The sequence below is a fragment of the Capra hircus genome, chromosome 7, assembly GCF_001704415.2.
Source record: "Capra hircus breed San Clemente chromosome 7, ASM170441v1, whole genome shotgun sequence".
Classification (NCBI taxonomy): Eukaryota; Metazoa; Chordata; class Mammalia; order Artiodactyla; family Bovidae; genus Capra; species Capra hircus.
The window spans coordinates 14786184-14801653 of NC_030814.1; positions in this window are offsets into that span (position 1 = coordinate 14786184).

Genomic DNA, 15470 nt, shown 5'->3' on the forward strand with positions numbered 1-15470 from the left:
AAAAAAAAAAAATTTTGTAAATGAGAAAGGATTTTTTTTAATTTATTACAAAAAATTATTTGGTGGAAATATTTGAAAGAAAGATTTTAAACTATATAAGCCAACAGATTTTGTAGTGTTGGATAAAATCAGAAAAGAATTCAATTCCTAAAAGGTTTTGGACCTTTAAAATACAGAAAACAGGAAAAGTTTATTCTCAAGTGCCAGAACATCTAGGTAGACAGCAAGTACTGGAACTCAATTAGCGATATTTCTAAATTAAGTAAATTTAATGCCTATCACCTGCGAAGTTAAAAATCTTTTACATTGGCAAATCATGATTTCAATGCACCTATTTTCAATGAGAGCTTAAAAGGCCTAAGCCAAAAATGAGACAAGGGCAAAGAACAGCCTCTTTATGTAAATCCTTCCAGCTAATCTTCACAAGCTCTAGAAAGGGTGAGGTGGAATAAATGAACTCTCAACTCCTGCGGCTGCCTCTAGGACTACGTGGATTCAGCCATGAGAAACTATTGACCAGCAGATGTAACTTGCCTTTTGCCTTTATTCTTTGTATTGCTAAGATTCACATGGAATGTCCTTGTGATTCCACATACTGTTAGGTGTTCAGAGTATTTTGACAAGATCAAGTATACCCTAGCAAAATGAAACAGAAAATTGTGGCAATTAAGAAGAAATCCTAGACCAAGTATTGCACTTTCCCTAAAATATACAGGAATTGAGGGTAAAATGTTCTTAAAATTCTCTGCTTTAGTTTATTTCTAATCTTAATCTGTCCTCAGCCTTGCAGAAGGAGGTGGAAAGCTGCAACTGTCAAGTAAATCTGACACAGGTATATTTTAACTACCCCTTGGTGCTCAGGAGAATTCCTAGTGAAATTGCTAGGTGGTATTTGGGGGGGGGCGGCTCCAAGGAGCTCTGGCGTGTTTTTTGTTATGTTTCAGTGCAGAAAGAATTCAGCAAGAGGTAAAGTGATAGATAAGAAGTGATTTACTAGATAGAATAGGATTCTTGTGAGGTTTACAAGCAGACATATGAGAGGGTCCCTTGCCCTGAGAACTTAGGGGGCTACAGCTTTATAATCAAAGGAAAAATGGGGAGGGAAAAGGTCATCTTCTTCCTCATTTTTGAGTAGACATCATGCTTCCAGCATCAGTTCCCCTTCCACATTGGACAGGGGGGTTTTCTTGTCCTTACATGGTCAAGTTGGGACTGTCATGGTGCAATGGAAATGAGCCAAAAAGCCAAAACACATGCTATAAATGGTAAATCATCTCAGGTTTTAGTATACTGTCACCTTTTGCTTATGTTTTTGTTTTTAGTGCACACAGAGGAGAATGTCCTAGGACTCATTAATTTACTGAGCTCACTGGATAGGATGTGAGTCTCATACCAGCATTGTTCCATTGTTTAGAGATATTTCTTGTTTCCATTAAACTGTTTTGTAGCTAAGTAAGCCTGCTTGGTTTTGCAGTTAAGCAAACCTGCTTTTTTTGAGTAATCATTAACTTACAGGGGCTTCCCATAATTTTTTTTTTTTTTTTACTGACAATCCCCTAGTGAGATTAACTATTTAGCCACTTATTTTGTCCCTTTACTCTGTCCCTATCACTGGCTTCCCCTTCACAGACCATGGCCTTGTCCTGGCGAAGTTCAGTTCAGTTCAGTTCAGTTCAGTCGCTCAGTCGTGTCCGACTCTTTGCGACCCCATGAATCACAGCACGCCAGGCTTGCATAATTCAGTGAAGCTATGAGCCATGCCATCCATGCTCATAAGATCATGGCATTCGGTCCCATCACTTCATGGCAAATCAAACGGGAAAAAGTGGAAGCAATAACAGATTTTATTTTCTTGGGCTCCAACATCACTGCAGACAGTGACTATAGCCATGAAATTCGAAGACACTTGCCTCTTGGAACGAAAGCTATGACAAACCTAGACAGCATATTATAAAGCAGAGACATCACTTTGTCAACAAAGATCCATATAGTCAAAGGTATGGTTTTTCCAAGTCATGTATGAATGTAAGAGCTGGACTATAAAGAAGGCTGAGCACCAAAGAACTGATGTTTTCAAATTGTAGTGCTGGAGAACACTCATCAGAGTCCCTTGGACTGCAAGGAGATCAAACCAGGCAATCCTAAAGGAAATCAACCCTGAATATTCACTGAAAAAAAAAATGATGCTGAAGCTGAAAGTCCAATACTCTGGCCACCTGATTCGAAGAGCTGGCTCATTGGGAAAGACCCTGATGTTGGGAAAGATTGAAAGTAAAAGGAGAAGGGGGCAGCATAGGATGACATGGTTAGATAACATCACCGAGTCAATGAACATGAATTTGAGCAAACTCTGGGAGATAGTGGAGGACAGAGGATCCTGGTATGCTTCAGTCTATGAGATCCCAGAGAGTCAGACACGACTTAGCAACTGAACAACAGCGGCATCAGTAGCATGCTCTGTGATACACTAATTCAATCACAATCTCTAGGTGTAAGGCCATGGCATTAATATTGTCTAAAAGCTACTTAAATGACCCTAATGGACAGAAAGAACTGAAAACCGCTGATAATCACATCTATAATTTGGGCTAAAATCACTTGGAAACTCATGCTTTGGATCAGCTATTTATATTTCTTTCAAAGCTGGTAATTGCTAAATATCTACTTACTCTGAAGCTATCTAGATATAGTGTCCAGATAGGTGATCATCCTTTGTTAAAGTGGTTTCATAGCTAGCACCTGGCTGTATTCTCTAGGTTCTCAGCAATAAGGTGCAATAAGCTGGGGGTTGGAATGGGGAGAAAGGAACCCAGAATAGCTTTCTTGGGATGCCTGGATGATTCAAAGCAAAATAGCAATATAAGTAAGATTTCTATTGGATTGTCTGGATAACAATCCTATACCTGTGTGGGTATGCTTAGTTGCATCTTAATGGGAAAGACTTTAAAATTTACTGTCAGGGGCATTAAATTGGGGTCTAACATTGACAAGCTCAGGAAACAAACATGGGCTATTTTACTCTTTGTGAGAGGGCCAGAGTCTTACAGTGATGTGAGGGCAAAATGATCACTTCAACTTAATGATTGTCTTCCTAATTGGATCCAGGGAAGTTTTATATATATATATTTCCCCTTTGAGTAATTACTCTGTATTTTTCCCCCAGGTTCAGTGGCATTTTCTCTAGAGAGATAATAATAGAGTTAGCATGAGAGTGGAAAATAACAGGCAGTCTATGTGAAAGGCAGGGGTGGGGGGCTGGGAGGGGGGAGAAGAAGCAAGCAATGAGAAGACAGAGAAGACAGGTGATGAAGAGGGCAATGGTCATGATGGCAAAAACAACAACAGAAAAAGAGGAACAGAAGGAAAAGGAGTAGGAGAAGCAACAGCAGGAGAGGAGCCAACACTAGCCGAGGGGCTTCCCGAGTTTCCTATGTCCTCCAAGGGTATTGGTTAAAGTTTGCAGATTCCTAGGCCCCATGTCATCCAAGAATCAGAATGGGAAGAGGGACACCTAGCAATTTGCATTTTAGACAAGCATCCGAGATGAGCTTTATGCAAAATAAATTGTTTGAAAATTACTGGCCTCAAGATATGCCTAGTGCCAACGGTCAGGGATGCTGTTCAATTTAATCAGTTTATTTTTTGAGCTCCCAGTCTTGCCAGAGCAACAAAGGGTAATCATTTTTTCAGGTAATATAAACTCAGGAGCATGGTGTTTCTAGGATTAATCTCAAACCGTGGGCAGTTCTCTTTGCTGTAACTCCAAGAAAATGACCAGGGAAGACAAAGAGGCAACAGTTAGCCTTTACTGAGCATGTGGCAAGCCCTGTTCTAAGAGATCCACATGACTGAGTCACCTCCAGTTCTTATGAAGAGTCGCCAGTTTTATTTCCCCTAGTGCACAGATAAGGAAGCTGAAGTTTCAGGTTAAAACAACAGTGCTAGTAAGGGGCAGAGGGGACTCATACCCTCAACTGCTTAAACTACTAAACATCAAAATATTTCATGCAAATGAAGATAGAAGTACTGTAAGCCTGAGTTCTCCTTTTAGCTCTATCAGATCAATTAGGCAAACTCTGGTGGACTCAGCCTATGACTTAGGTTACGTGTCTGTAGAATGGAATTGGTGGTACTAGTGTAGTGAGAAGCTAGTAAATGTTAACTCCTTATGAAGAGCATACAGTACGGTATAAGTGCCAGTTATCATTATATTCCTGTAATCATGGTGCACATGGGCCAGATCTAAACCTTCCCAGATGAAGTAAAGAAATAGAAATGAAGTGACTGTGTTCCTGTTCAATCACACAAGTAGAATCACAGGCAGGTTCTAATAGCAGGAGGGCAAAATGCAGGGGTGAAGTCAAGCTTCCTAAAAGGTGCTCCTTTGATAGTTGTCTATGTGTGCCTCAAGGTCTGACTGCCACTCTTGATACTGACTGTAGGATCCACTATAGCTTTCACAATACATTTCCATCATATTTCACACATCAACTCAACATAGTACCTAATTTTTTTAAAGTGCCATTTTTAGAGACTGTGTTTGGAGGAGCAACTTTCTAGTCTTTCTAGTTCTTCCCATTAGCCAAAACTCAGTGACTATTTTCCACCATGAAATCAAATGCCAAGAGCTCAAAGAGAAAGGAGTTGGTACCCTGGTCACACCAGCTGCATGAGCCACAGCTAACTCACTTCACTCTTCTGCATTTCAGTGCACTGGAGCCCATCAACCCTGTCTTGCTTCTCTCAGCAGGATTACGGGGAAATTTTACTGAGAATATTCAAGACTATGGTCGAAAGGAAAGAGGAAGGGGAGCATATTGGAGTAGAAGAGAAGGGAATAATGTGTGAATTGGGTACCAGAGCCAGGCAGGTTTAAGCTCGGAAATCACACAACCAATGTGCCTCCAAAATGGTACCACATCCTCCCCACTGGAAAAATGCTTTGACAGCAAACTGTGGCATAACTAAAGGTGCTATTTTCTCAATAAAAGTAACTCATTAACTTGCACTAGGTATATCATATAACTGCATCAGGTAAGTTACCATTACAGCCCTTTTTACATATGAAGAAACGAAAGCACACAAGGGTCAAAACCATGACCAAACATCCCGAGAGAATAAAAGTAGCAGAACTGGGATTCTGCCCTGGGCAGTCTGGCCCCAGAGCCTGCTCTTGCCTCTGCACTTATTGCTTCTCAAAAGAGTGTCCATGTAGAGTTTGGGATCCGTTTGTCAAATGCTGTCATTTTTCCAATCAACTCTCAGTTCACCTTGCAAATAAAATTAAAGGCACTGCTTCTGCTTTTTCTAGTGATAAAGCACCAGGAAAGAAGAAACTGGATCACCAGCCACCACCCTCCACAAACCACTTTCTCAAAGCTATTTTCCCCAAGCTTTCCCAGTGACAAAGCCCCATATTTCCCCAAGTATAGGCGTGGCCCCACACCAGAATCCTGATTAACCTGGACTGAAGCTGAGTCAATAGCCTAAATTGACTCCTTCACCTTGCTAACATCTGTTCCATCTTCCCTACCACCACCACCACCACCACCACCACCACACACACACACACACACACACACACACACAAGTCCATCTCTTTCCCAAAATTGTGGGCTGGGAAGGAACTCTTGGCCACAGTTATTTTTGCACCAAAATATACTTTCTCAAATAGTAATTTTGTAGTGGAGAATAATCTGGACAATGCCACTTAACTCAAGTGATCAGAGATAGCATCTCTAGTAATTTAGACATGTGGATATCTGTACCTCCTGATACCAGCAGTGAAAATGACATACCATTACTTCCTGGGATATAACTTTCTCCTTGGGATGTAACAACCCAGACCTGGCCAATACACGTTTGCTTAAGATATTGGACCTGTTGTCCTCTTCCTTGTTGTGAGTAAAGAGCCATGGCTGCAGTGTGACTGGGTTTGGACAACGCAGGAAAGAGTCTGCAGGAGGCTTCAGGGAAAAGGGTACAGACACAAACGCTCAGAGGAGACAGGCAGATACCACAACTGATTGTGTAAGTCAAGCTTAAGACAAAGTTTTCTTTAAATCTCTGACTCCCGCTATGCTTTGTTTTCCTATGTTTGATAGAGTCAAGGATACCTGAACTTTATCATAAGAAAAAAAAAAAGCAGAGGTCAACATAATTGCAGACATTTACCCTTTGTCTCAGTGTCTGATAATGGTGGGAATTCAGACCTGTATTTCTTAGGTTTTTTTTTTTAATGTCTTTTTTAAGAAGCCAGAAAACCAGATTTGCATTAAACAACTCCCAAGTTTAAGTGTCAGAAGTCAACTCAGAATTTTAAAGTAATGTGTGGTGGACTGATTCTACTTTCACAGACCTGTTTGCCCTTTGCAGTGAGTTAGTGGTGCTCAAAGAGGCCTGGGAAGGCAATTGAGGACTGAGACATCTGTGCCAGGGTGGGAAGCAATCTAAGACCCCCCAGTGTCAGTTGTAGGATTCGTCATCTTCAGGTTCTATTTCTAGCAGGACCACTGAGGGATAAACAACAGTAATAGATTGAACCTAACTTAAAGAGGAGAGTGAAAAAGTTGGCTTAAAGCTCAACATTCAAAAAACGAAGATCATGGCATCTGGTCCATCACTTAATGGGAAATGGATGGGGAAACAGTGGAAACAGTGTCAGGCTTTATTTTGGGGGGCTCCAAAATCACTGCAGATGGTGATTGCAGCCATGAAATTAAAAGACGCTTACTCCTTGGAAGAAAAGTTATGACCAACCTAGATAGCATATTCAAAAGCAGAGACATTACTTTGCCAACAAAGGTCCGTCTAGTCAAGGCTATGGTTTTTCCAGTGGTCATGTATGGATGTGAGAGTTGGACTGTGAAGAATGCTGAGTGCCGAAGAATTGATGCTTTTGAAGTGTGGTGTTGGAGAAGACTCTTGAGAGTCCCTTGGACTGCAAGGAGATCCAACTAGTCCATTCAAAAGGAGATCATTCCTGGGTATTCTTTGGAAGGGATGATGCTAAAGCTGAAACTCCAGTACTTTGGCCACCTCATGTGAAGAGTTGACTCATTGGAAAAGACCCTGATGCTGGGAGGGATTGGGGGCAGGAGGAGAAGGGGACGACCCAGGATGAGATGGCTGGATGGCATCACTGACTCGATGGATGTGAGTCTGAGTGAACTCCGGGAGTTGGTGATGGACAGGGAGGCTTGGCATGCTACAATTCATGGGGTCGCAAAGAGTCTGACACGACTGAGCAACTGAAATTAACGGAACTGAACTGAACTTTTCCTTTGTTTCTCATCTCCTTCCAGTGAACGCTGGGATTAATCTGCCTGTTGTTTAAATAAACGTAATCCTTGAAGGACTGGACTGAAGCTGTTGTAAATAGGCAAGAAAAAGCAGGCCTCAAACAATTGTTTCTAACTGTGGTTCTAAGAGTGGACCAACCCTGATCCCAGATATGACAAGTAAGAAATACACTCAGTAAGACTGAAAAGCCATCTCCTGGCTTGTGGAATAATAAATAACGAGGATCACAAGATACAAGGGCCTGTGGAAGTGAAATTATTTTTGTTTTCTCAAATTGGATATTATTAATATACTTTGGTTCTTTTCATCATGACTTAAACAATTATTTTTGTACTGAAATATTTTTTTCTCAAACAGTAATTTTGTAGTGGAGAATAATCTGGACAATGCCACTTTATTCAAGTGATCAGAAACAGCATCTCTAGTAATTTAGACATGTAGATATTGGTACCTCCTGACACCAGCAGTGAAAATGACATACCATCACTTCCTACTGAAAAAAAAAAAAAAAAAAAGCATAATTCTAACCTAATCATGAGAAATTTGAAGAAGCTCTTTAGAATATCTAATAGTAGTATACCAATGGTAATGTCTTGGTTTAGCTAACTAGTACTATAGATACATGACATGGGAAAGCTGAGTGAAAGATAAATGAGCCATATATAGTCTTTACAACTTTTTGTAAATCTAAAATTACTTCAAGATGAAAAGCTAGAAAAGATCTTATTTTTATAACCTCACCCCTAAGTCTTTTTTTAAACCATTTAAAAGGATTTAAATCTACTACATGCTATATTTATATTGTCTAAATTAACTAATTCTACATCAGTATTTGCTTTTAAATGTTGAACGATGCTTAAATGCATGAACCACAGGAGAGATAATACCACAGAATGGGAAAATATGGATTGTCAATGACTATTTTTTACTTACTTTCTGTCTGCTGAAGGGCATGGTGATTGTTTATGTTTCTAGACTTTTTTTTCTCTCTTTTAATTATGGGAACTTCCTTTTGTTTCTAAACACTTTTCCTTTCTTTATTATATAAACCTCCACTTCACCCTTTCTTTGGGGAACTGCTCTTTCCTTACTGAAACCACTGAAATAATGATGTAACTACAAGTCATACTAAAACTAATACCCTCCTTACACTTTCAAATACAGTGTTGGTCACACGGTCTACATCTAGCCAGTCAGAACACACTGACTGGCCCAGGGTGAAGGTATCAGTACCAGTGAAGCCTAGCACCCATAGTTTTGCTCTGGGACTTTCACACTGAGGACTGAAAGGAAATCCTCTTTTCCCCCTTATATTATGAACTCAAAAGCTGTGATCTCAGACGTGGCAATGATCACATGTGTCACCCTGTGGAAAAGCCTGAGAAATGAGAACTATGATGATGTAGAAGCTGAGAAATGAGAGAGGGGATGAGGAGGGCACTTGATAAAAGCTATTTAAGTCTCTGATTCAAGTCCCTTGGGCCAGTTCTACATTTCATTTTTTATGCTTTAATAACATAACCCAATATATTTTCCTTCTCGTGCTTAAGCTAGTTTTAGTTAGGACACAGCTATTTGTCTTTTGAAACAAAAATAATTTTGATTCATCCAAGATGACTTCTGTTGTATACCACTATTACCTGGGACTAATTCAAGGGGAGGGGACAGATAATATGGGTAAATGTCAATGAAGAATACATTCATTATAAAAGGGAGACACCTGAACCAGCATCAAAGATCACTGAGGAATATTAGAAGGCAGAATAAAGATCAGTGCTGAAAGATGAACTGGTCAAAAATTCTCAGTTCCAAGAATGAAAAGAAAGTAAGTTTTATGAACTAGATCAATGGGCAATCATCAATTCCAAGTTATTAAAGTTTTGGTTTGAATTACTCACACAATAAATTTTGATCACTGACATGCAGCATGACATAGAGAGAGTCAATCCTATAGAAACTGTGTATCTAGACCTCTATATAACATGTAACAAGGTCCTCTGCTACTCTTTGGAACAGTCACTGGTGAGGGAAAGTTGAAATTGCTTCTAAAGTATACTATTATTAAATTAACTTGTAAGGAAGTTTCTAGTAGTTCTATCTTTTCTCTTTCAATAAATTAACTAACTGAAATCTTTTTATTAAGAACCTGAACAAAGCTACTAATAGAAAGCTGACTTCATTTGTATATACCATAAAGCTCATGCAAATCAATGGATGATAAAATCAAGATTCCAAACATCCTGCATCCATATACACAGATAACAAGAACACAAAAACTGTGCAAATCAGGGTGGAAATGTGGCTTAATAGCACATGTGACTATAAATAGAGATTATTGTAAACTATTTGTTCAACAAGGAAAAAGTAAAGCTAACTCAGTTTTATGCTATCGTGGCAGAGGGATAGTTTCGAGAAAGAGATGAAATTCTTGCTCTAATCAACACAGGTTTGGCTGACTATATTACATTTAATTCTGGGTGCCATATTTTTAAAAGTATCTTTAAAAGATCCTGTTCAGACAAGAGTAACCAGAATGCTAAATCATTAAAACAGATTGAGAATGTTTAACCTAAAGTAAGAAAACTTAGACAAGACATAATAAATCTGTCTTCCAAATCAGAAAAGCTGTCACACAAAAAAAGAGCTTAATGCCTACCAGTGTGGTGCAGTAGGGAAAAATTAGCATGACTGGAGGAAAAAAATGAGCAAAGATTTATGTCATTATAAGGAAAGGTTTTGTAACCATTTGAGCTAACCCAAACCAAAGAATAGGCTGTTTTGGGAGAGACTCTGAATTACCTATTTGATAGAAATATTCCTTTTTAAAAACTTCTAATTTTATTGGCATATAGTTGATTTACAATGTTGTGTTAGTTTCAGCGGTACAGCAAAGTGACTCAGTGATATATGCACAGTTATTTATTTTTTTAGATTCTTTTCTCACATGGGTTATCACAGAGTATTGAGTAGAGTTCCCTGTGCTACACAGTAGGTCCCTGCTAGTTCTTTGTCTTACACATAGTAGAGTGTATGCATTCATCTCAAGCTCCTGATTTACCCTCTCCATTTCCACTTTGGTAACCATAAGTTTGTTCTTGCTATCTGTAAGTCTGCTTCTGTTTTGTAAATAAGTTCGTTTTTATCTTTATTTGTTTATTAGAGTCCACACATGAGTGATATCACATGCATGTCTTTCTCTGAGTTACTTCACATGTTATGATAATCTCTAGACTCATGGTGTTATTTTATTTTTATAGGTAAGTAATATTTCATTGTTTATTGGCACCATGTATTTTTTATCCACTCAAATCGGTAAAATTTGAAGTTACAGCTGACACTACAGAAATTAAAAGAATCATGAGACTACTACAAATAACTACATGCCAAAAGATGGACAACCTCGAAGAAACAGACAAATTCTTAAAAAAGATAAAACCTTCCAGGACTGAACCAGGAAGAAATAGAAAATATGAACAGACCAATCCCAAGTACTGAAATTGAAACAGTGATTTTAAAACTTCCGACAAACAAAAGTCCAGGATAAGATAGCTTCACAGGTGAATTCTATTAAACATTTAGAGAAAAGTTAACTCCTACCTTTCTAAAACTCTTCCAAAAATCACAGAGGAAGGAAAACTCAAGCTCATTCTATGAGGCCACCATTACCTTGATACCAAAACCAAAGATAACACACAAAGAATAAAATTATAGGCCAGTATCACTGATGAACATAGACGCAAAAATACTCAACAAAACCAAATCCAACAATACACTAAAAGGATCATATACCACAATCAAGTGGGATTTATCTCAGGGATGCAAGAATTCCTTAATATCCACAAATCAATCAATGTGAAACACCACATTAACAAAGTGAAGAATGAAAACCATATGATCATCTCAACAGATGCACAAAAAGCTTTTGACAAAATCCAATACCGATTCATGATAAAAAGCTCTCCGAAAAGTGAGAATAGAGGAAACTTATCCCAACACATAAAAGGTCATACATGACAAAGCTGTTGTTAATGTCATTCTCAATGGTAAAAAGGAATATTCCTTAGAGTTTCATATATTTAAGAATGTGTTAACTAGATCAATGCTTCTCAAACTTTAGTTGTATATGAATCAACATGGACTCAGGAAAAACAGTTCTGATTCAGTAGTGTTGGTGTGGGGGTTGATAGACCAAATGAATTTCTAAAAAGCTTCAAAGTGATGCCCATCTTGTAGTATGTGAACCACACTCTGAGAAGCAAGGAACCAGATAACTGTTAAGGTTACTTTTTGATACTGACAGTCTATAATTTTCACTAAAAAATAAAAAAATACACTTCAGGAACAGCAAAAGCAATTATATTCTGTGTTTTCCATATGAAAATGGTAGTGTTTGAAAGCACAGAGGAAGCAAGAGTATTGCCTGGAATTCAAAACTTTCTCAGTAAATGCAAATTTTTAAGGACCCCATTCTAAAGTAAAAAAATAAGTATTAATAAATATTTGTATATGACTACATTTAATTATCTACTTTCACTAGAAGTGACAAGTCATGTTCAATAATTGGAATTAATAGCACTCATTTTTTCAATTTTAATAATTCAACTTTGTATTAAATTCAGTACTTTGTCCAGTTCACTCAATAAGTGCTTTATAATTACTCATCCACTCTGGAGCCTTTCAGTGTACAGACTTTGCTTTATTACCCTCTTACCTTCATTCCTGTAGATAGAACTTCCTAGCCTGTAGGATTATAGATGTGCTTCAAGATATTTGGTCTTTTCATCCTTTGGGAGGGCCAGGCAAGCAGCCTGATCCTGGACTCCTGGAGAGAAGATTCAACCAGGTCGGCAATTAGTCAATCATGATTAGTGAGTGACACATAGCACTCATTGGTCTGGCCTCAAGAGAGTGAGCTCAACCAAGCTGAACGTCTATCTTGTTATCACCTTCAGCAACTTGCTGCAAAGCACGTCTGTTTTTATCTTAGGAGAAGGAACTATGGATCTGTTGGAGAAGTTCATGTCCTAAGTGCTTAATTAGCATAGCAGCCCCACCAAAATTTGGCCATGGGAGGTTAGAAAATGAGAAAGAAGATTTTGGCAGGTATATCTTTAGGCAATGGCACCAATGTCAGTCTTCCCATGCATTAAATACCTTTATCCATTTGTGACAAAGTAGGTTCATGGTAACATTTCCAAAAGGCACATGTATTTTTCAATTTAGAAAAATGATTTTGTAATACTTTATAAAATTTAGGTGAATTCTAAATTTACAGCAACCTCTTATGAAATTCCTAAGGTAAATTTAGCAAGGAGCTAAGGGGAAGAATTGCTATATTTAAGATCAAATGTTGCAAATTTTTAATGATTGTAAAAGTTGTTTCAAAATTTTTATTCTCTTCTACAAAATTGTTTTTTAACTGACAGCAGCCATAAACAATTCAAAAAGACTGACACTGGAATGTTTTGATTAGAAATGATATAGGCTTTCAAGCATAAAATCTGAGATTAAATGGTTATGCTGGTGGAAGTACATTTACAGTTTTTAATTTAATGTTATTTATATTTAATTTTAATATATTGCTCCAAATATTATATTGTATTTTCTCATCAAAACTGTATCACATTTTTAAAAATGCAAAAAATAGCTTTAGTAAGTGCTGTACAGATATTCCCAAATGTCTTCCAGCTTACCCCGTGTGTCATGAAAATATTATAATTTTCTATTTAGGGCAGAAATACTGCTATAGGTAGATTTCCCTCTATAATATGTTCTGTTACCAAATATCTCTAGTATAATTACAGACTAATTAATCACATACTTGTCTTAGTATATAGATACTATTTTTTTCTTTTTTAAATATAAATTTATTTATTTTAATTGGAGGCCAATTACTTTACAATATTGTATTGGTTTCGCCATACATCAACATGAATCCGCCATGGGTGTACATGTGTTCCCCATCCTGAACCCCCCTCCCACCTCCCTCCCCATCCCATCCCTCTGGGTCATCCCAGTGCACCAGCCCCGAGCATCCTGTATCATGCATTAAACCTGGACTGGTGATTCATCTCACATATGATAATATACATGTTTCAATGCCATTCTCCCAAATCATCCCACCCTTGCTCTCTCCCACAGAGTCCAAAAGACTGTTCTATACATCTGTGTCTCTTTTGCCATCTTTCTAAATTCCATATATATGCATTATTATACTGTATTGATGTTTTTCTTTCTGGCTTACTTCACTCTGTATAATAGGCTCCAGTTTCATCCACCTCATTAGAACTGATTCAAATGTATTCTTTTTAATGGCTGAGTAATACTCCATTGTGTATATGTACCACAGCTTTCTTATCCATTCATCTGCTGATGGACATCTAGGTTGCTTCCATGTCCTGGCTATTACAAACAGTGCTGTGATGAACATTGGGGTACACTTTTCTCTTTCAATTCTGGTTTCCTTGGTGTGTATGCCCAGCAGTGGGATTGCTGGGTCATATGGCAGAAGAACCCCAGGGTTAGTAGAAGGAAAGAAATCTTAAAAATTAGGGCAGAAATAAAGGCAAAGGAAACAAAAGAGACCATAGCAAAAATCAACAAAGCCAAAAGCTGGTTCTTTGAGAAGATAAATAAAATTGACAAACCATTAGCCAGACTCATCAAGAAACAAAGGGAGAGAAATCAAATCAATAAAATTAGAATCGAAAATGGAGATATCATAATAGACAACACAGAAATGCAAAGGATCATAAGAGACTACTATCAGCAACCATATGCCAATAAAATGGACAACTTGGAAGAAGTAGACAAACTCTTAGAAAAGTACAACTTTCCAAAACTGAACCAGGAAGAAATAGAAAATCTTAACAGACCCATCAGTTCGGTTCAGTTCAGTTCAGTGGCTCAGTCGTGTCCGACTCTTTGCGACCCCATGAATTGCAGCACTCCAGGCCTCCCTGTCCATCACCAACCCCCAGAGTTCACTCAAACTCATGTCCATCAAGCCGGTGATGCCATCCAGCCATCTCATCCTCTGTCATCCTCTTTTCCTCTTGCTCCCAATCCCTCCCAGCATCAGAGTCTTTTCCAATGAGTCAACTCTTCGTATGAGGTGGCCAAAGTACTGGAGTTTCAGCGTTAGCATCATTCCTTCCAAAGAACACCCAGGGCTGATCTCCTTTCGAATGGACTGGTTGGATCTCCTTGCAGTCCAAGGTACTCTCAAGAGTCTTCTCCAACACCCATCACAAGCATGGAAATTGAAACTGTAATCAGAAATCTTCCAGCAAACAAAAGCCCAGGACCAGATGGCTTCAAAGCTGAATTCCACCAAAAATTTAGAGAAGAGCTAACACCTATCCTACTCAAACTCTTCCAGAAAACTGCAGAGGAAGGTAAACTTCCAAACTCATTCTATGAGGCCACCATCACCCTAATACCAAAACCTGACAAAGATGCCACAAAAAAAGAAAACTACAGGCCAATATCACTGATGAACAGAAATGCAAAAATCCTTAACAAAATTCTAGCAAACAGAATCCAACAACATATTAAAAAGATCATACACCATGACCAAGTGGGCTTTATCCCAGGGATGCAAAGATTTTTCAATATCTGCAAATCAATCAATATAATATACCACATTAACATATTGAAAAAAAGTATGATTCTCTCAATAGATGCAGAGAAAGCCTTTGACAAAATTCAACATCCATTTATGATAAAAACTCTCCAGAAAGCAGGAATAAAAGGAACATACTATATGACAAACCCACAGCAAACATTATCCTCAATGGTGAAAAACTGAAAGCATTTCCCCTAAAGTCAGGAACAAGACAAGGGTTCCCACTTCACCACAAGTGAACCATTCAACATAGTTCTGGAAGTTATGGCCACAGCAATCAGAGCAGAAAAAGAAATAAAAGGAATCCAGATTGGAAAGGAAGAAGTAAAACTCTCACTGGTTGCAGATGACATGATCCTCTACATAGAAAACCCTAAAGACTCCACCAGAAAATTACTAGAGCTAATCAATGAATATAGTAAAGTTGCAGGATATAAAATCAACACACAGAAATCCCTTGCATTCCTATACACTGAGAAAGTAGACAAAGAAATTAAGGAAACAATTCCGTTCACCATTGCAACAAAAAGAATAAAATACT